Raw genomic sequence first — 23,735 nt, forward strand, 5'->3', positions numbered from 1 at the left:
CTGACTGGCCCAGGGCTCTAGGGCGAGCTTTATTTATTTAAGAGAGAATGGGAAGTGATTTGAAAGGCTTCCGTTTCCGTTCTTGGTTTGGGGGCTTTCAGGCCCCTCTCAATATTTTTCGTAGTTAAGAGTGGGGAAGGAGTCTAAATCAATGAACATTTATGAACCATCATTGATGGACGTTGCACATGACACGATCAAAAAATGCTCCACAATCCTACTGCAATTATTCCAAAAAAAATTATTTGAAAATTTATAGTCTCGGTCATCCTGAAACGCAAGACACGCCCGAGAATTGGATACCTATGACGAGTTACGAACTAATTTTACTATCTCCTGGAATCAGACTATCAGACTCCTGCCACAAGTATACTAACATATAATTCTAGAAACTCATACTCTCGGCCATCTCGCTTGGGATAAACTCCTACTCTCGGCCATCTTGGTAACACAGCGTGCCCAATATTTAGGGGCTTAAGATGAGTTATGACCCAATTTTACTTTCTCCCGGACCTAAGCCCAGTGAGTCTAGGGTCCCTTATTATTTAGATATTTATTGGACATTTTATCAAGGCCTATAAATTTTTAAAATCCCATAAGAGGCTCAAGCTTATGAAACTCTCCGACTATCTATAAATAGCCCAAGTCCTCTCATTGTTAAAGTACGCTCTCTATAGTCACATGCTCTAGTTTTCTAGGACTTTTATTGGCAAATACTGACTTGAGCGTCGGAGTGTCTTCACCGGAAAAACTCCCGACACCACTCAATATGCTTTGAGATTCAGGTAACAAACCATGAATTTCTTTTTTTTAAATTGTTCGAGTATTAATCCAGTCATCCGGATCTCCACAAAGTACCCGTATTTTAACCAATAGGTTAATATCAATTTTTGGATACATCACAATGGATTCAAATTTTTTAATTTCTTAAATCGTATACCCTGTAATCTTTGTGTTTGTATATGTTTCTTTTCATATATATAAATATACAGTTTTCGTGAAATCATCTCTAATTTGGTTATCAAAATCTTGTGATCCCTTAATCTGGATCGAGAATAATTTTCACTTTATATAACTTCAATCACCATTGTTGATTCTTGAAATACCTTTATTTTTTTCAAGAAAAAATTGTTGGGGAAATAGGAGAGAGTAAAATAATACTTGAAAGTAGAAAAGCTTGTATTACAATTACAATAAACCAAACAATACAATAATAGATCATGTAGTGATAAAGAAGTCGAAACCAAACCGCGAGGCCTGTAATAAATTATAGTTTCCTTAAAAATATTTGTCTCCTCCTACGGTACTTTGAGGTTCACTGCAGACGATAGTTTCTCAGGATACAACAGTGATACATGCAAAAAATTAGCACAAAGTCTGATACAGGCGAGCTGAACAGAAACTAAACTTTATCACGACTTTGAGAGAAATAGCACAGACAAAAACTGATAGAATAAAGTTGACAGAAGAGTGAATAAACTTTGAATTCCAAGTTATGAAGTTTGAAATGAAATGACATAAATTTATAGGAACGGAAATGACCCTTCAGTATGCCAAAGGTCAGTGTCCTTTCGATATATCAAAGATTAATTGACCCTTCAAAAAATTTATTAACCTTTAGAAACCCGAAGGTTATTGACCTTTCAGATACCTAAAGGTTATTGACCTTTCAGAAATCTAAAGATTATTTACCTTTCAAAAGGGTTATTTGACCTTTTATTAATTTTTATTCAATAATAAAATTATAACAATCCCGCACATGAATGAAAATTAAATCTATGGAAATTATCGTTATAAAGTTCAACAGTTGAATCTTGTATAAGATAGGTAGGTATGACCCTTTGTATCTTCCCTTCTGAAAGTACTTTTATTTACTAGCTGACAGTAGACATGATGTCCTTGAACTGTTCTTTCCTATGTGTAAATTAAGAAATAATTCACACATGATTCTCCCTAATAAAGTTTAGTTCTAATGTTTGTGTTCCTTGATGGCCCTGAATCCACGCTTGGTTATGCGAGAGGGTCTAGAATTGAGCCTAAAAATTCCTTCGAAACAAACCCACTTCTCTCTCACATAGGTGATTTCATATTACTCCAAGAATAATTAAAATTCGTATGCTTATCCTTCAATTTCACTATTTCATCATAGGAATGGACAAGGGTAACCCCCACAATGATTCACCAAATAAGTGCAATTAGGTTGTCCCTTTGAACCTAGTTCTTGGGATCTCTCGTCAGCATAGGTTGGATTTTACATAGTCAACAGAGATAACTTAGTCGAGAGTAGTTGTCTTGTGGTATTGTGTGTATGAATTATATGTCTAGACTTACCATTATACATATTGCTCTGTGCCCTTCCAAGCGCAGATTGTCTATAACAATGAATACATATAGCTGTCATAGGATTTTCCCATCCAGGAATATCTTCTAAGAATAGACGTAACCATTCAGCCTCTTCAGCACATTTATCATTGCTATGAATTAAGATTTCATCGTAGATATGGCTATTACAGTTTGCTTAGAAGATTTCCACGCAATCACTGCACCTCCTAGTGTGAAAAAAAAACCCACTAGTAGACTTTGAGTCTTTCATCAGATATCCAGTTCGCATCATTGTATTCTTCAATTACAACAAGATATCTGGTATAGTGAAGTCCATAATCACGAGTATACCTCAAATATCTCATCAATCTCATGATTTTTCCCAGTGTTCAGTTCCTTGATTACTCGTGAATCTACTCAATTTGCTAACTGCATAGTCTATGTCAGGTCTTGTACAACTCATCAAGTACATTAGACTTCCAATGATTCGAGAATATTCTAATTGAGATAAACTCTCACCTCAATTCTTCGATAGATGTTGAATCATATATATCGTATTTCTCGCCAATGTAGAATCATCCTTGTTGAATCTCTCGAGAATTTTGTTCACATAATGTGCCTGGCTCAAAACAAGCCCTTCTGATGATCTTTTGATCTTAATTTCAAGATTCACATCAGCTAATCCCATATCTTTCATATCAAATATTGAGTTCATCAACATACTCTTAGTGGATTTAATCATTTTATCATTGCTCCCAATGATAAACATGTCATCTATGTAAATACATAAAATAACATAGTAATTTTCATTGTCTTCAACGTATACACATTTGTCACAGTCATTGTCCTTAAATCCACTTTCTATCATGGATTTATTGAATTTCCTTTCATTTCTTTGGTAGTTGTTTTAAGCCATACAAAGACTTCACCAGTATAAAAACCTTGTTTTCTTGTCCAAGTGTAGAAAAAAATTAAGGTTGTTCCATGTAAATTTCCTCTTCCAAATCTCCATTTTGAAAGGCTGACTTTACATCTATTTGGTGTACTTCAAGATTCCACAAGGAGACAATCACAAGTATCACTCTAATTGAGGTTATTCTTGTTACTGGAGAATAAATGTCAAAGTAATCAAGCCTTTCATGTTGAAGATAACCTTTAATTACCAGTATGACTTTATACTTATCAACTATTCCATCTGATTTCATTTTCCGCTTGAAAATCCATTTATAACCTAGTGATTTGCTTCTCGGAGGAAGATCCACAAATTCCCATGTATGATTTAATTTGCAAAATGTATTCAATTTAAGAATTAATCATCTCTTTCCATTAAGTCCCTCAAAGGAATTTACTGCGTATTTAAAGTTTTGAGGTTCACTCTTTAGCCTGAAAGTAATAAAATCCGGAACAAATGATTTTTCTACCTTGGCTCTTTCGCTACTTCTGGGTTCAACATCATAATCATCTTCATTCCTCGATCAATTTTCTCATATGATCTTTTAGAAGAACTTGATTTTTTCTTAGATTTGTATGGAAAACTAGTTCAAAAAATGAAGCATTTCTTGATTCCATTATCGTATTCTTGTGAATATCATATATTTGAGATTCATACACAAGAAATAGATAAGCATTATTGTTTTTTTGCATATCCAATGAAAATGCAATCAACAATTTTTGGTCTTATTTTATCCTTTTTCAGGATAGGTATTGGCACTTTGGAAAGACACCCCCATACTCGAAATTATTGGCAAGAAGGTTTTATTCTTGTCCACAACTGATATGGACTTTTATCTTGCCTTTTGAAAGGCACCTTATTTAAAGGTAATTTTTTGTTAAAATAGATTTCCCCCACATGTTTTGTGGTAATGCATAACTCAACAATAACACATTCATCATTTCTTTTAAAGATCGATTATTTCTTTCTGCAATGCCATTATGTTGAGGATTATAAGGTATAGTTCTCTCGTGAATGATTTTATGTTGAGCACAAAACTCAGCAAATGGTGACTCATATTCACTTCTATGATCACTTCTTAGTACTTTAATTTTTTTGTCAAGTTGATTCTCAACTTCACGTTTTGATATGAATCCTCTTGAGAATGACAAGCAAACACGATTATAAATTAAATCACACCCTCAAATCAATAAAAAATATTCAAAGTGTTTTCCCAATCTTTGTAACATGTCAAACTGACTGAAAAATATCTAAGACAAACAAAAGATAAAATTTGGATTTCCACCTTTAATCGATAAAATGATTAACAACAGAAATCACTAACAATCAAAACCAAAGAAAACCTTTAGATAACTCGTATCTGACAATCTTCAGTGAGAAATCAATCGACAAACGTTTCCAAGTAATTAAACTATGAAAAGTTTGATTTGAATAACCAAAGCAAAGCTTTGAATAAAATTCTTGAGAGAATTTCAATGTATAAACTGAATCTGAAAATTTTTTATTAATGAAAATAAATAATATATTTATAGTTAACAATAAAAAATAAAAGATATAACAAAATATAATTAAACATATCAGAAGATATCTCCTAAAAAGTTTTCTAGTATACCTAGAACTCTGAAAAATAGGAAAATAAAGAAAAAATATAAAAATCTCGCGCATACACACAACATGCCGAACTGTGTGAAAGAGATTGCAAGCGCGGGCGCACATGAACGTTTGTTCTTCAACTTCAAATTTCACTCGGACGTGCGGGCGCGCGCTGGATTCTCGGACCATGTCACTTATTTTTGTGTTTTCTTTGATATTTCCTCCACTTTTTTGACTTCTTTGTACTTCAATAATATTGTAACATTCCCCAAAGTGATCTTCAAATATCCCAATGCCTTATTGACAATTCATCTTCAACGATTGAAGTTCTTATTTATACTTCTTAGCTTGACCTCTCGTTATTGGTCCATGTTGCAACTCCAATGGATCTCGAATCCTCCTTGCAACCTGATCCACACGCGAGCCATCCATGATCACATCATCCTCCCCTTCTTGAAAAGGATTTGTCCTCAAATCTCGTTCATCCCCTAAATTAAAAAAAAATAAATCAGAAACATTAAATGTAGTACTCACATTATACTCACCTGGCAAATCCAATTTATAGGCATTATCGTTGATTCGTTCCAAAATTTGAAAATGACCATCTCCTCTAGGTAATAGTTTAAAACGCCGCTTTTTCGGAAATCGCTCCTTTTGCAAATGGAACCATACCCAATCATTGGGCTCAAATACGACCTTCTTTCTCTCTTTGTTTGCTTGCTTAGTATACTGCAAATTATTTTTCTCAATATTTTCACGTTCTTTCTCATGCAAGCTCCTCACAAATTCATCTTTCTCCTTCCCATCCAGATTAACCCTTTCACTTATAGGTAAAGACATCAAACCAATGGAGTCAATGTATTAAAACCATAAACAGCTTCAAATGGCGAATAACTCATAGTAGAATGCACACTACGATTATAAGCAAACTCAAAAACTAGCAAACAATCTTCCCAATTTTTCAAGTTCTTTTTAATGATAGAGCGCAACAAAGTTCATAAAGTTCTATTTACTACCTCAGTTTGCCATCAGTTTGTGGATGAAAACTAATAGAAAATAATAACTTAGTACCAAGTTTACACCACAATGTTTTCTAAAAGTAACTCAAAAATCGAGCATCTCTATCAGAAACAATACTCCTAGGCATGACATGCAATCTCACAATCTCACTAAAGAACAAATCTGCAACATGCGAAGCATCATCAGATTTATGACATGCAATAAAATGTGCCATTTTAGAAAACCTATCAATCACAACATAAATTGAATCCCTCCCATTCTTAGACCTCGGTAACGCAAGAACAAAATCCTTAGAAATATCTACCTATGGTTCACTAGGTACCGGAAGTGGAGTATTATAACCTATGTGGTTGTGACCTAGATTTTTTTTTCCTACAAGTCACACACCGCTCACACATTTTCTCAACATCATGCTTCATATGTGGCCAATAAAAGTTTTCATGCAAAATTTGATATGTTTTAGCCATACCAAAATGCCCCATTAGACCACCACTATGAGATTCCTTAACAAGTAATTCTCTAATTGAAGACCTAGGAATGCATAATTTATCTTTCTTAAACAAATATCCATCATGCATATAAAACTTATCCTTTGGAACATGCATACACGACTCATAGATCTCACCAAAATCGACATCACTCGCATACAACTCTTTAACGTGTTCAATCCCCTAAAATTTAGAATCTAAAGTAGTTAAGAGCACGTACCTTCGTGAAAACGCATCCGCTACCATATTCTCCTTACCTTGCTTGTACTTTATTACATAAGGAAAATTATCCACGAACGCAATCCATTTGGCATGTATTTTATTTAATTTCTGTTGCCCCTTGAGATGCTTCAAGGATTCATAATCCGTATGAATCACAAACTCCTTTGGCCTCAAGTAGTGTTGCCATGTCTCGAGTACCCTCAACAACGAATAAAACTCCTTATCGTAGGTAGGATAATTCAAGAACGCTCCACTCAACTTCTCGCTGAAATACGCTACTGGCCTTCCCCTTGTGTCAAGACGCCCCCAATTCCTACACCTGATGCATCAAATTCAATCTCAAAAGTATTAGAAAAATCAGGCAAAACAAGTAAAAGAGCATTAATCAATTTTTGTTAAATGATTTTAAAAGACTTCTCTTGCTCCTCTCCCCAATGGAATGGAAAATTTTTCTTGATAACCACAGTCATTGGTGCCGCCAATGTGCTGAAATCCTTCACGAACCTCCTATAAAAACTCGCAAGCCCATCAAAACTTCGAACTTGACCAATTGACGTAGGCATCGGCCAATCTCGAATGGCGCTTACTTTTTCTTCATCAACTCTCACACCTTGTGCACTCACAACAAAACCAAAAAACACGAGTTTGTTTGTAGAAAACACACACTTATTCAGGTTAGCATACAAATGTTCAGCACACATGTGATTAATACAACTTTCAAATGCCCCACATGTTCATCCAAGTTTTTACTATACACCAATATATCATCAAAATACACCACCACAAATTTTCTAATGTATGAACATAAAACATGATTCATTAGACGTCACATAAAAGTACTATGTGAATTAGTTAAACCAAAAGGCATAACCATTCATTCATGCAAGACGTACTTTGTTTTGAATGCAGTTTTTCACTCATCTTCCTCTCTCATCCTAATCTGATGATATCCACTCTTAAGATCAATCCTGCTAAAAATGCTAGAGCCATGCAATTCATCTAACATATCATCTAGTCTAGGGATAGGATGCCTATACTTGATGGTAATGTTATTTATAGCCCTATAATCAACACACATACGCCAAGACACTTTTTCTTAGGTATTAACAACACAGGTACAACACATGGTGACATCGACTCACGCACAAACACTTTATCTAAAGTTTACTTACCTGTCGTTGTAGCTTTTTAGTTTTTTTCGGGATGCTCCTATAAGCTGGACGATTTGGCAATGTATTTCCGGGTACCAATTCGATTTGGTGCTCAATACCCCTCAAAAGTGGCAATCCTTGAGGTGGTTCCTCCAGAAATAAATCATCGAACTCCTGCAAGAGAGAAATAACAATGCTCGTAAGATTTTTGGCTATATCACTTGTGTTAAGGAGTACCTCCTTATAAAACATCAACACAAGTGGAACATGAGAATTTAAAACATCTCTCAACTCACTCTTTTGTGCCATGTATATTTTTTTCTCGGCCTCTTTTCGCTCAATTTTCTTTTCATCTCTTTTTTATCATTCTTTTTTTTTTTCTAAGGCCATCTCATTTTTTTGTTCACTCTTTTTTTCGGCCTCATCTCTCTTTTTCTTTTTCACTTGATCTTCCAACACTTGCTTTGAAGTCATAGGAAACAATACAATAGACTCTTTTTTCATTACAAAAGAATATTTGTTTTTAAAACCATCATGCACCACTCTCCTATCAAACTTGCACGGCCTCCCCAATAAAACATGACACGCATGCATAGGAACTACATCACACAAAACCTTATCAACATACTTGCCAATAAAAAATGGCACCACAACTTGCTTGTTAACTCTCACCTCTACACAGTCATTAAACCATTGCAACCTATATGGTTGAGGATTTTTTAAAATAGGCAACCCCAATTTTTCCACAAGCTTGAAACTTGCCACGTTCGTACAACTACCCCCATCAATAATAAGACTGCACACCTTCCCATTTACAAAACAACGAGTATGAAATTTTTTTACCTCTGGCTCTCTTTCTCCTCCTTATGTTCTGTATTTAAAATTCGCCTAGTCACCAATAGTTCACCAACAACAGCCCCAAACCCATCCTCAACATCATGATCCACCAATGCAGGCATATCATCATAATTTTCCTCTTTCTCATCACTTTCAGACTCCACATCACCACAAACATTAATAATTATCAATTTCTTATTTGAACATTGGCTAGAAATATGGCCAATACCTTGACCCCTAAAATGTTTAATATTTATAGACAGAGCATTAGAAGTTTCATATGTACCTTTTACTACTTGCTTTGGTGCCTCCAATTAGGTGTCAGATTTTGGTTTGGACACCGGCTTGTTATCCTCTCATTTTGCAAAACGCCAAGAAGTCGACGACCCTCCATCGTTAGGCACTCGACCAACTCCCCTCCTCTTGAGATATTGTTCCACCTTCATGGCCGTCTGCATCCAAATCAAAAGAATGACGAAGCTCAATTTGGTCTTGGATTTCCCTATTCAAGCCACACAAAAATAGAGCCATTGTAGCTTCATTATCTTCCTCAACATTGGCCCAGATCATCATGGTCTCCAATTCCTTGTAGTAAAATCCTCCATGCTCCTAGACCCCTGCTTCAAATTCTGCAAACGCCTAAACATATCATGATAATAATGGTTAGGCACACACCCCTTATTCATGAAATGCTTCATATCATCCAACGTCTCAATAGGCTGCTCTCCACACCTCTTTCTAGTGGTCACTAATTGATCCCACCAGATTAATGCATAGTCAACAAACTCAACCACTGCCAACCTCACTTTCTTAAGATCAGAATATTGATGGCAATCAAACACAAACTCTACACGCTTCTCCCATTCTAGATATGCCTCCGGATCAAACTTTCCATGAAATGCTAGAATTTTCATCTTAATCCTACTAATATTCTCATCCTCTTTATTCCCCTCAGTGTATTTCCCACGCACTGCTTCTCGCCTATTCCTACCTCCATGTACTCGTCTCTCTCTATCCCAAGTTTAATCAAAACTCTCTTCACCATCCTCAAATTCATCCACCTTCCTACTTTTACTCATACTTCCACTACCACTAATCTCCTCCAACTTACTCATCCGCTCATGAAGAGGTTCTAACTCCGACCTCATCATCTTAGTCAAATGCCCCATCAACACATCCATTTGAACCTTGGAAATTCGTTGGTTCACACTCTCACTAGCATCTTTATTAGGATTCATTGTACCTGCAAGAAAATGTTAGTAATAAAGTTTCCTCACACAAATTCTCACAGTTAACTCAAAACGAATCACTCAAGCACTCATTTGTTTCACTCAAAATGGTTAGGCTTTTCTTTGTAGAGTAAAGGATCAAACCTTCAAGTTTAAAAACTCTTAGATGCTAGAAAATTGACTCACAAAGATTGCACAAACAAGTAAGAAATTTTGTGAACACTGTCTTTGACTCGCACCCAAGGATGAACAAAGACAAAATAATTGGCCACAAGTGACTTTTTTTCACTTTTTTTTGACAAATTTCGGTCCCTTCAACTATTTTTGACCGATTTATTTATTTATTTTTATTTTTTTAAAAAAATAACTTGTAGCATAAGAAAGAAACTTAGGTGACAAAATAGACACAAAGAACGAAGAGAACGAAGAAAACAAAGATGGATAAAGAACTACGAGAACGACAGAGAAGATTCAAAGTTATTGAAATAATCACTTACTTGTCTCAAAACCTTTCTTTGATACCAAATGATATGATCCTTTTGAGAATGATAAGAAAACACGGTTATAAATTAAATCGCACCCTCAAATTAATAAAAAAAAGATTCAAAGTGTTTTTCCCAATCTTTGAAACAACTAAAACTGATTGAAAAATATCGAAGACAAATAAAAGATAAAATTTGGATTTCCACCTTTAATATGCAAAACGATTAACAAGAGAAATCACAAACAATCTAAACCAGAGAAAACCGTCAGATAACTCGTATCTGACAATCTTCAGTGAAAAGTTTGATTTTGAATAACCAAAGCAAAGATTTGAATAAAATTCTTGAGATAATTTCAAAATTGTGTATAAACTGAATCTGAAAATTTTTTATTAATGAAAATAAACAATGTATTTATAGTTTACAATAAAAAATAAAAGATATAACAAATTATAATTAAAGATATCAGAGGATATCTCCTAGAAAATTTCCTAGTATACCTAAAACTCTCAAAAATAGGAAAATAAAGCAAAAATAGAAAAATCTTGCACACACACACAACACGCCGAACTGTGTGAAAAAGAGTGCAAGCGCGGGCGCGCATAAGGTTTGGGCTGCTTCTTCAAAATCATCGCAACGGCGCGGGCGTGCAAGAACGTCTGTTCTTCAACTTGAAAATTCACTCAGACGCGCGGGCGCGCGCTGGAAAAGTTGCGGGCGCGCTGGCTTCTCGGATCATGTAACTTATTTTTGTGTTTTCTTTGATATTTCCTCCACTTTCTTGACTTCTTTGGACTTCAATAATATTGAAACATTCCCCAAAGTGATCTTGAAGTATCCCAATGCCTTCTTGACAATTCATCATCAACGATTGAAGTGCTTCTTTAAACTTCTTAGCTCAACCCCTCATTATTGGTCCACGTGGCAACTCCAAAGGATCTCGAATCCTCCTTGCAACCTGGTCCACACGCGAGCCATCCATGATTGCATCACGTTTGTAAAGTACAAACTTCTCTATGGCTTTGTCTTTACTTTTAAGAAGATACAGATAACAGAAATTTGTGCTATCGTCAATAAAAGTAATGAAATATTTATTTTTACTACGTGTTTGCACTCTTTTGAAATCACACATATCTGAGTGAATCAAATCAAGAGGTTCACTATTTATTTCAATAGCTTGGAAAGATGATCTTGTTAACTTTGCTTCAACATATATAAGTTTCACATTGGTGGTTTTTATCAATATGAAGTTTGGGTATGTTTTTCAAGTTAATTAATCTACGTATTGTATAATAATTAACATGTCCTAGTCTACCATGCCACAAATTGGAAGACTCAAGAAAATAAATAGAAGTATTCACTTTATTTATTTTTGCCTTAATAGCCATTACATTGATCTTAAATAAGACATTACAAACATAACCATTTTTGTCAAACATTCCACATTTTGGAAAAAACAACTTTGTCTGAGTCAAACACAATATGGAATCCATACTTATTCAAAAGCAAACCAGACACCAAATTATTTCAAATTTCCGGCACATATAAGAGTCAGTTCTTTCTCGTAAGTCATTTGCTTGTCCTTTTATATCAGATGTAGCGGAGTTTCCCATGCACATCTTTTCACCACAAATTCATCAAGAGTTTCAAACATCTCCTTATCAAAGCACAAATAGCGAGTGGCAACAGTGTCAATCCACCACTCTCTTGGGTTTGAACCCACCAAGTTCACCTAAAAAATAACATAACAGATATTCATATTAAAGACCTCTTGAGAAATGGCCTCCACCATATTTATCTCCCTATTTTTCTTCGGTTTCTTGCACTCAAAAGACTTGTGACCCAAACCGCCATATTTGTAACATTTCCCAAAACAATTTATCTTGAAATTGTCTTTCTTGGGTCCCAAATTAGAATCTTTCCCAAATTTACCAGTCGTTTTCTTGGCCTTTGAACTCTACAGTGTTCGACCAGATTTGCTTTTGCCACATCAATAGTAAAAAATACTTTATCAGAACCCTTGTTGTCTTCTTCAATGCAAATCCTGGCAACAAGTTCTTCCACATTAATTTCGTTTGTGTATCAAATAATTCTTGAAATCCTTCCAAGCCAAAGGCAGTTTTTCAATGATATCTACCACTTGAAAAGTTTTACTCAGCACCATGACCTCCACATGAATATTATGTAAGATCACTTGGAGTTCTTGAACCTGGCCGATCACCATCATGGAATCCACCATCTTGTAATCCAAGAATCGGCCAAAAATAAATTTCTTGGCTCTGGCATCCTCGGTTTTATATTTCCGATCGAGAGACTCATAGAATTCTCGAGCCATTTTCTTTCACTATACACATTATATATTGAATCAACCAACTAATTCAATAAATAATTTCTACACGAGAAATCTGAATGGTGCCATGCATCAGCAACAATTGATGTCTGAACATATTTCTTGATCACTACAGGTTTGCGAGCATCTTCTGCTGCCACCTCTTAAAATGTGGAGCATCAAATTTTTCTGGTTTTTCAGCATGGTTCACTGGTATCGTACCAGTAGGAGCAGTAACTTGAGATTTATTCACCTTAGTACCTAGAAGAGTTACCTTTGTTTGAGTTATTCTCCATATCTGAAACAAAAATCATGTAATGAAGAATTCAAAAATTGAATGTGATAATATTTTTGAGGAAATAGGAGGGAATAAAATAATAATTGATGAGATGTTGGAACCGATGACTATCAACAGCTTACAGTGGCCGACTGAACGAGCTGGCATACAGAAATCAGCCGAAGTCTATGCAGTGGATCCTCTCACGTCTATATCTGCTCAACACAGATAGCGGCTATAAGCAATGAAAATTCTAAAGGTAAGGCGACCTCTATTGCACAGGTACAAGCTCCTGACGAGGCGAAATACATTAACACCAGAGGCTATGGAGGATATCGAGGTACCCCTTTCCCAAATTCTTATCATCCTGAATGGAGTAACCATGAAAATTTTTCTTATGAGAATATGGGAGAAGGGAAGCCTTCATTGGAAGATGTAGTGAGCATGTTTGTTACTGAATTTGGTAAGAGGATGACAAGAACTGAGTCTCGTCTCGATAGCTTGGAGACACATATAGTCAATATGGGTGCCATGAAAAATCTATTTAGACACAAATTGGGCAGTTGGCGAATGCACTGAAAGATCACAACAAAGGACAGTTCCTGAGTAATACAGAGGTGAATCCATTAGAATACTGTAAGGCCATTGAGTTGAGAAGTGGAAAATAATTTGGTGTCAATGATTCGAAAGCTGAAATTGAAAAGGAGATGAAAGTCGAAGAATCTGAAGTTGGTGATATCAAGAGTGGTTTGGAATCAAAGGATGAATATGAAGAGAAACCAATGTTTAAGCCAAAACTTCCATACCCATAGAGATTCAAGAAGAAAGTGTTGGATGAACAGTTTGCCAAGTTTCTTGAGATTTTTAAGAGACTTCACATCAACATTCCATTCGCCGATATTTTGCTGAAAATGCTGAATTATGCTGAATTCTTGAAGGAAGTAATGTCTAAGAAGCGGAAGTTGGAAGAGTTTGAGACGGTGAATTTGACTGAGGAGTGCAGTGCTATCCTGCAAAAGAAGCTACCACAAAAATTAAAAGATCCAGAGAGTTTTAATATTCCTTGCACTATTGGTTCTTCTAATTTTAATAAAGAACTTTGTGATATAGGAGCTAGCACTAATTTGATGTCTTCGTTTATTTTCAGGAGCTTAGGACATGGCAAGGTGAAGCACACAACGATCGCATTGCAGCTAGCCGATAGATCTCTCACATATCTGCTTGGAATCATTGAGGATGTTCTGGTAAAAATAAATAGATTTATTTTTCCTGCGGATTTTTTTTGTGCTAGATATGTAGGAGGATGCAAATATGCCATTGATTTTGGGGAGAACATTCTTGGCTACTGCTAAAGCTAAGATTGATGTAAAGAAATGTGAGTTGTCGATGGGAGTTGTTCGTGAGCAAGTTATTTTTTTTAATGTGTTTGAAGAGGCTAGAAATCCATCCACGGAGAAGGTGTTCATGATTGAAGAATCAAAGAAGATGGAAAGCTATCGTGCAAATGTTAGTGTATAGAAGTTCCAAGAGAGAAGGATCCGTTGGTGCTAAAGAAGAAGAAGAGAATGAAAGAAAAGATCAAGAGAGTTGTTGAATATGTTTGGAGGGTGAAAAAGAAGGGAAAGACCTCCAACAAAGCAGAAATGGGTTAGATTCAGAGTATAGTCGGGCTATGGACTATAAACAAAGAGCTTTTTGGGAGGCAACCCAAGCTAGTATTTTTATTTGCTTTATTTTATTTTTTTTTTGATTTATTTAGTTGTTTTTGTTTTATTATTTTTTGTGCATGTAGAGACTAGACATTGATAATTATTTTGAGTTGTGTAAGTGAAAAATGTGAAGCGGTGAAAGTGTAGGCGCACCCCATAAAACAAGAGCTTTGAGTGATTAAGATGGTGCCGAGTACTGACGCTTGGTACCCAAGGTATGTGTCCTTGAATTTATTTTACTTTTGTACATTGAGGACAATGCACATTTTAAGTTTGGGGGGTGTTTAAAAATTTTGAAAATTTTTAAAATTTTTCATGTAGTAACCCGGACTTCATTTTAAGATAATGATATATTAAACATGATTAAGGGTTGGTAATTAACCAATTCCAGGGCTTAACCAGACTTCAAAATTACCAGATGGATCGCTACATATAAAGGTAGTAGCCAAGTTCCACTTTCCATGCTATGATATGTCATATAATTTTAAAAGTGGCAAAACATGATTAAGGAGTCCTTATTTGGTAAAAATAAGTGGAAAATTAGCTTCAGAACGTCCGAAAATGGTAGGAAGGGTCCCGGGGGTGGACAGTTCGGAGGCACCGAAATGAGTTCGGACCATCCGAACTCAAAGACCAAGTTCGGACCATCCAAACCTGGGTTCGGAGGATCCGAACCCAGCACTTAGGAGGCTCCGAACAAGCTAGTTCGGAGGTTCCGAACCCAGTTTGGAGGCTCCAAACTCCCCCAGACAGCAATGCTAGATGACTAATCCGCGATTTTCGACAAATGTCGGGCATGCAGGTTTGGAGGGCCCGAACCCTAGTTCGGAGGCTCTGAACTCCGACATATTTTTCGTATAAATAGGGCCATTTGGACGAGAAATTAGATATAAATAAAGTATTCCGAGTGTTCAGTTATATAGTGTGAGTTATACACTTGAGGGCCTTATCGGTTATAATAGAGGTTCTGGAATAACCAAGGAGTGGTTATAGTCATCCGGGACTAGCGACTCCAAAGGGCTATCTACGGACGAAGGTATGGTCCGGGAATCTATTTAAGTTTTGGGAGTACTTATTAGCTTAGTTAAGGCTTATAGAATTTATGTAGTGATACGGTGAACTTTTGAATATAGGTTTGGAACCTAGGATCCTACTATACTTGAACTAGTCTAGAGGTACGTACACATTGACTGAGATTGCCAACGAGTATATATGTGTATATGTTGCATTTATTTGGCATTATTATATGGCATGATATATGATTTACCGCTCTCTATATTCATATGTCATGTGCATATACACATTGAGCCTACACTTTGTTATACCTGACTATAGAGCCGCTTAGCTCTATACTCGATAGTCTGTCACTGAGAGTACCGCGATGGCGGGGGAATTTATGTCTGTCTACTCTGGTGTACTAGACGAGTATGGTTGCACCCAGAGGTTGATCCGTGCGGTGGCAGCACTTATGTGGCGCCGGTACTGAGCATGACTTTTCAGATGATCCTTTACCAGTCATCATGTTGCATGCATTATATACATATGTTTACTCATGTCTATGTACTGGGCGTTAGCGCTCACTTCCTAGTTGTTATCTTGGACACACTATTCCATGGGGCTGGTCGCAGGATGGACGGAGCTGGTGGTTCAAGGCAGGATTAGGGAGCAGGCCTTGAGGAGTTAATTATACAGCAGGATTCGATATAGCTGTATAATGTTTACTTTTAAGTTTTTCGATTTGGTTGTATCACTACAGATTTAAGCCTGGATTATGCTGATATGTAAATTTTGGATTATGTTTCCGCACGTTTTTACTCTGTTAAGTATTTTGTTGTATTAAGTTTAATGCATGCTATTAGTTGCTAGTTAGTAGGTGATTCCATGCAGGGTCACTACATTTTTGGTATCAGAGCATGCTTAGATTTTGGGATTAGTACTTGGGATTTAGAATTAGTTTTGAGTAATTCTTGCGCATTTGGGATTTTGATGTGCAATCTGGACCTACGTCTTCTTCTACTCGTACTACTTCATCTGGATCTCGTGGTTCACGAAGTATGTTCCATTTTGGGAAGAAGAAGAAGAAGGAGGAGTTTTGTAGTCACTGTAGAGGGAAGCATCCTGCAGCTTCATGTCGGAGAGCTACTGGTGCTTGTTATATTTGCGCTCAGCAGGGACATCTGCGGAGAGATTGTCCTCAGCGCATGGGTTCTGCTAGTGGATCGGGATCACAGGTTGGATCTCAGACTTCTACTTTTCCACGACAGCAGCCAGCACCACAGAGTTCTTCTGGTTACCGTCCCCAGTCTCAAGGGCAGGTATTTGCTCTGTCTCAAGAACAAGCTACTGAGGGAAGCGATCGCATGTTGGCAGGTACCTTTTTGTTATGTGGTATTCCTGCACTTGTTTTAATTGATACTGGAGCATCGCATTCCTTTATTTCTAGTCGCTTTGCTAAGAGACATAGATTACCTTATGTATCATTAGATATGAATTTAGTTGTATCTACTCCGCTGGAGCAGGAGATAATAACTAAGCGTCTAGTGATGGGTTTCTTTCTAGAGTTTGAGGGTAATGTCTTATCGGCTAATTTGATGATATTAGCGATGGCAGATTTTGACTGTATTTTGGGAATAGATATGCTGAATTTGTATCACGCTACTGTGGATTGTTATCAACGTCTGGTACAGTTTCATCCTGTTGAGGGTGATAGCTGGTACTTTTATTGTGAGGGTGCGCGACCTCCGATGCCACTTGTTTCGGCTCTGAAGGCATGTCATGTCTTGGAGTCAGGTGGGGAGGGCTACCTTATCTATGCAGTTGATATGTTCATGAGTAGTACGGGTATTGATCAGTTACCGGTAGTCAGTGAGTTTCCTGATGTATTCCCTGATGAGATTCTTGGTTTTCCTCCGGTGCGAGAAGTTGAATTTGGTATTGATTTAGTACCAGGAACTATGCCTATATCCCGAGCGCCTTATCGTCTAGCACCATCAGAGATGAGGGAATTGAAACAGCAGTTACAGGATCTGCTTGATAAGGGATATATTCGTCCGAGTGTTTCTCCGTGGGGAGCACCTGTTTTGTTTGTCAAGAAGAAAGATGGATCGATGCGATTGTGTATTGATTACAGGCAGTTGAATCGTGTCACCATCAAGAATAAGTATCCTTTGCCGCGGATTGATGATCTATTCGATCAACTACCGGGTACTTCTGTTTACTCCAAGATAGATCTGAGATCTGGATACCACCAGATGCGGGTACGAGACTTAGATATTTCTACGACTGCTTTCAGGACCAGATACGGGCATTATGAATTTATGGTGATGCCATTCGGTTTGACGAATGCACCGGCAGTCTTTATGAATCTGATGAATCAGGTATTTTGAGAATATCTGGATAGATTTGTCATCGTCTTCATTGATGATATTCTTGTCTATTCTCATGACAAGGATGAGCATGCCCAACATTTGAGGATGGTTTTACAGACGTTACGAGATAAGCAGTTGTATGCGAAATTGAGCAAGTGTGAATTCTGGCTTGATCGGGTAGTGTTTTTCGGTCATGTTATTTCTAATGAAGGGATATCTGTTGATCCTAGTAAGATAGAGGCAATGCTGAACTGGTCTCGTCCGACGATGGTTGTTGAGATTCGTAGTTTCTTGGGTCTAGCTGGATATTACCGTCGGTTCATCGAGAATTTTGCACAGTTGGCCAGACCTTTGACACAGCTTACACGGAAAGATGTTGCCTTCATATGGTCCTCGGATTGTGAGGAGTCATTTCACGAGCTGCGTGGATGTCTTACTACTGCACCTGTGCTAGCTCTACGTTCTGGATCAGGAGGTTATGTTGTATATACTGATGCCTCTGGTCAGGGGTAAGGATGTGTTCTTACACAGCATGGACATGTTATTGCCTATGCTTCTCGACAGTTGAAGACGCATGAGAATAATTATCCAGTACATGATCTCGAGTTAGCCGCCATTTTATTTGCACTCAAGATCTGGAGGCATTATCTTTATGGCGAGAAATTTGAGATATTCACGGATCACAAGAGTTTGAAGTATTTATTCACTCAGGCGGAGTTGAATATGCGACAGAGACGCTGGATGGATCTTCTGAAGGATTATGATTGTGAAATTAAATATCATCCAGGTTCTGTTAATCTTACTGCTGATGCCTTGAGTCGGCAGGTGAGACTTTCTGCACTTCAGACTAGTGAAGTATCTCATATGATTCAAGAGTGTTGTTCATTGAGTTTTACGCTCAAGCACAAGAAAGGAAGAAATGGGATTCGATTGTATACTATTTTGTCTGAGCCATCATTGTATTCTCGGATCAGAGATGCTCAGATATCTGATGTTAAGACTCAGCGTTTGGCACGTTTAGCCAATGGAGTTAATACATCTGGATTTCATTTTCAGGCAGATGGTTTATTATGCTTATCTAATCGAGTGGTTGTACCTAATGTTGCGGAGCTCAGGAACGATATTCTATCTCAAGCTCACAGGAGTCGATTATCAGTTCATCCTGGAAGCATGAAAATGTATAAGGACTTGCGAACTAGATTCTGGTGGAAAGGGATGAAGAGGAGTGTGCATCAATTTGTTTCGAAATGTTTGGTTTGTCAACAGGTCAAGGCTGAACATCGACGACCAGGTGGATTATTGCAGAATCTTGAGATTCCTGAATGGAAGTGGGAGCACGTAACTAGGGATTTTGTTACCCACTTACCTATGACTTCACGCCAGTGTGATGCTATCTGGGTCGTTGTTGACCGTTTGACAAAATCAGCACACTTTATTCCTTATAACCGGGAGTATTCTTATGATCGCATGACACGTTTATACATCCAGGAGATAGTGCGATTGCATGGGATTCCAGTGAGCATAGTCAGTGATAGAGACCCGAGATTTACCTCACGTTTCTGGGGTAGTTTTCAGGAGGCGTTGGGTACCACTCTGAGTTTGAGCACTGCATATCTTCCGAAGACTGACGGGCAGTCAGAGCGGACGATTCGTACATTGGAGGATATGCTACGTTCTTCTGTCATGGACTTTGGCTTATCTTGGCAGGATCAGTTACCTTTGATCAAATTTGCCTACAATAACAGTTATCATCGTAGTATTGATATGGCACCTTTCGAGGCATTGTACGGTCGACGGTGTCGTACTCCGTTATTCTGGGATGAAGTCGGGGAACGACAAGTCGAGGGTCCTGAATTGGTGCAGCAGATTGTAGACAAGGTAGATTTTATCAAGCATAGGATCAAAGTTGCTCAAGATAGACAAGCCAGTTATGCTAATATTCGTCGCAGGCCACTTCAGTTTGAGCCTGGTGAATATGTGTTTCTACGAGTATCACCTTTCAGGAAGGTGATGAGATTCGGCGTGAAAGACAAGTTGTCTCCTCGTTTTATTGAACCTTTCCAGATACTGGAGAAGATCGGAGGTGTTGCATATCGTTTGGCTTTACCGCCAAATCTTTCCAGTATACATAATGTTTTTCATGTGTCGTTACTTCGACAGTATATAACTGATGAATCTCATGTGATTCAGTCTACTGATATTAGGCTAGAGCCAGATCTGTCTTTTGTTGAACGACCAATCCGTATCTTAGATAGAAAGGAGAAAGTTCTTCGGAACAAGACTATACCACTTGTAATGGTACAGTGGCAGCGCCGAGGTATTGAAGAAGCAACTTGGGAAACTGAGAGTCGTATGCAAGCAGAATATCCTGGAGTTGTTTTCTTTGTATTTTTGATTACCATGTAGTTGTAATTACAGTTGTTGTAATAAAACATGGTTTTCTGTTTCATATTGTTATCTTAATTTGTCTTTAGATTTTATTTCACGGACAAAATATCTAAAGTTGGGGAGAATGTAGTAACCCGGACTTCATTTTAAGATAATGATATGTTAAATATGATTAAGGGTTGGTAATTAACCAATTCCAGGGCTTAATCAGACTTCAAAATTACCAGATGGATCGCTACATATAAAGGTAGTAGCCAAGTTCCACTTTCCATGCTATGATATGCCATATAATTTTAAAAGTGGCAAAACATGATTAAGGAGCCCTTATTTGGTAAAAATAAGTGGAAAATCAGCTCCGGAACGTTCGAAAATGGTAGGAAGGGTCCCGGGGGTCTCGGACAGTTCGGAGGCACCGAAATGAGTTCGGACCATCCGAACTCAAAGACCAAGTTCGGACCATCCGAACCTGGGTTCGGAGGATCCGAACCCAGCACTTAGGAGGCTCCAAACTCAGCTAGTTCGGAGGCTCCGAACCCAGTTCGGAGGCTCCGAACTCCCCCAGACAGCAATGCTAGATGACTAATCCGCGATTTTCGACAAGTGTCGGGCATACAGGTTCGGAGGGCCCGAACCCCAGTTCGGAGGCTCCGAATCCGGCATATTTTGCCTATAAATAGGGCCATTCGGATGAGAAATTAGATATAAATCAATTATTCCGAGTGTTCAGTTATATAGTATGAGTTATACACTTGAGGGCCCTATCGGTTATAATAGAGGTTCTGAAATAACCAAGGAGTGGTTATAGTCATCCGGGACTAGCGACTCCAAAGAGCCATCTACGGACGAAGGTATGGTCCGGGAATCTATTTAAGTTTTGGGAGTACTTATTAGCTTAGTTAAGGCTTATAGAATTTATGTAGTGATACGGTGAAATTTTGAATATAGGCTTGGAACCTAGGATCCTACTATACTTGAACTAGCCTAGAGTTACGTACACATTGACTGAGATTGCCAGCGAGTATACATGTTTATATGTTGCATTTATTTGGCATTATTATATGGCATGATATATGATTTACCGCTTTCTATATTCATATGTCATGTGCATATACACGTTGAGCCTATAGCTTGTTATACCTGACTATAGAGCCGCTCAGCTCTATACTCAATAGTCTGTCACTGAGAGTACCGCGACGGCGGGGGCATTTATGTCTGTCTACTCTGGTGTACTAGACGAGTGTGGTTGCACCCAGAGGTTGATCCGTGCGGTGGCAGCACTCATGTGGCGCCGGTACGTAGCATGACTTTTCAGATGACCTTTTACCAGTCATCATGTTGCATGAATTATATACATATGTTTACTCATGTCTATGTACTGGGCGTTAGCGCTCACGTCCTAGTTGTTATCTTGGACACCCTATTCCATGGGGCAGGTCGCAGGATGGACAGAGCTGGTGGTTCAAGGCAGGATTAGGGAGCAGGCCTTGAGGAGTTAATTATACAACAGGATTCGATATAGCTGTATAATGTTTACTTTTAAGTTCTTCGATTTGGTTGTATCACTACAGATTTAAGCCTGGATTATGCTGATATGTAAATTTTGGATTATGTTTCTGCACGTTTTTACTCTGTTAAGTATTTTGCTGTATTAAGTTTAATGCATGCTATTAGTTGCCAGTTAGTAGGTGATTCCATGCAGGGTCACTACATTTCATGAGATAGTTTGAGTTAGAATGCATGATGTGTAATTGTGTTGGCCTATGATGAAAATAAATTTTTGTACTGCAATGTCAATGTTAGCTATATTTAATCTTGAGTTCTCACTAAATTGCACGACTACCTTGATTGTTGACATTCTAGTGATTAGAGAAGCTTTGTGATTTTGTGAATGGATTGGATGATTTGATTTTTAGCTTTGGTGATTTATACTTGAAAACGAGCTAGACTTCTACAAGCTTAGAAATGATTTAGGCAAATTTATTGAAAGATAAAAAGTTTCAAAAACAACATAGATTTTTTTTTACAACTCCATCTGAGCATTAAAAAGGATTGAAATCCTAATCACCAATCCATGGCTAAGTTTGCAGAGAAAAAGGGGTGGTTTGATGCTCTATCCGGGCTATAGACAAGGGGATTGAAATCCGAATGCTATCTTTAGATATAGCTAGTCTGCGGGTAATTATTGGGGCTAAATAAAATAAAACCGAGTGTAAAATCCGGTGATTTTATGAACAAACAGTGATATACATGCAAAGTCCTTTTGATCTTAGTGAGTAGAAGTTGAACTTGGTGGAGAGTGTTTTGAAACTAAAGAGTGAAATTGATTATTCTATGAAACAAACTTGTTGCATTAGTGTATCGAAAGAGAGGAGGATAGACAAGATTGACAAATCACACACACACAAAAACTCTTGAAAAAATTAACGGACATGTGTATTGAATCTTAGAATGTAAAAATTCGGAGGTCGATTACATTACTCATTATTGTTTTGCTTGGGACTAGCAAAGTATAAGTTTGGGGGAATTTGATAAGTGCAATTTATGCACTTAATTTATATATGATTAGACTTGAATTTTGTGATGTATCGAGTGGGTTTTATTCATATTTGTTGTTGTTTTTGTGAGATGCGAGGATTGGAATAAAAGTACCGAGAAAAAGAAGAAACAACAAAATACTGAGCATAAACTTCAGAAAATTACTGAGACTTTTTGTACATCCAAATCCAATCTCCACCATTCATAATACATTTTAAGATGTTTTGAAGCTGATGTCAAAATTTCAGCTCAATCCGACGGTTAAATTAATGTGTGATATGAATTTTTGAAAAATGTCGCTCAGTTGGAAAGGAGCAGTAGCGCACCTGCACTTGAGGTGAAGGGCAGCTGCGCAAAAAGGCATATTTTTGAGATACTTGAAGCGCCTCTGTTGTAGGAATAAGAGCAGCTGCGCCTGTTGTGTGAGAAAGAGAGCAGAAGCGCTAAAACTTGAGCACTTGCGCATAATTCCCAAAAACTTAAGGATTAGAGAATGAACAAGCGCATATGCCCTTAGGAAGATGAGCATCGGCGCTACAAATTCAGCAAGTCTGCGCTACAAGGTAAGAAATTCTGCGCATGGAGAAAAAAAGTAGGCACAACAGCGGAGTAAGGGAAGATCATATACGCTAATGCATAATTAGGGAAAAACAGCAGAGTTTCGGAAATTTTGGAGACGTGTCGGGCTTGATCTTGGGCTTTCATATACACATATAAAAGGGAGTTTTCAGAAGAGAAAAGGGGGAAAGGAAGCAGGCGCACACCATCAGATAAGAAAACACAAGCACAAATTGGAGAGAAAATTTTGGAAGAAAAAAATTTGAACAAGGACG

The sequence above is a fragment of the Henckelia pumila genome, chromosome 2 (assembly GCF_033568475.1).
Source record: "Henckelia pumila isolate YLH828 chromosome 2, ASM3356847v2, whole genome shotgun sequence".
Lineage (NCBI taxonomy): Eukaryota > Viridiplantae > Streptophyta > Magnoliopsida > Lamiales > Gesneriaceae > Henckelia > Henckelia pumila.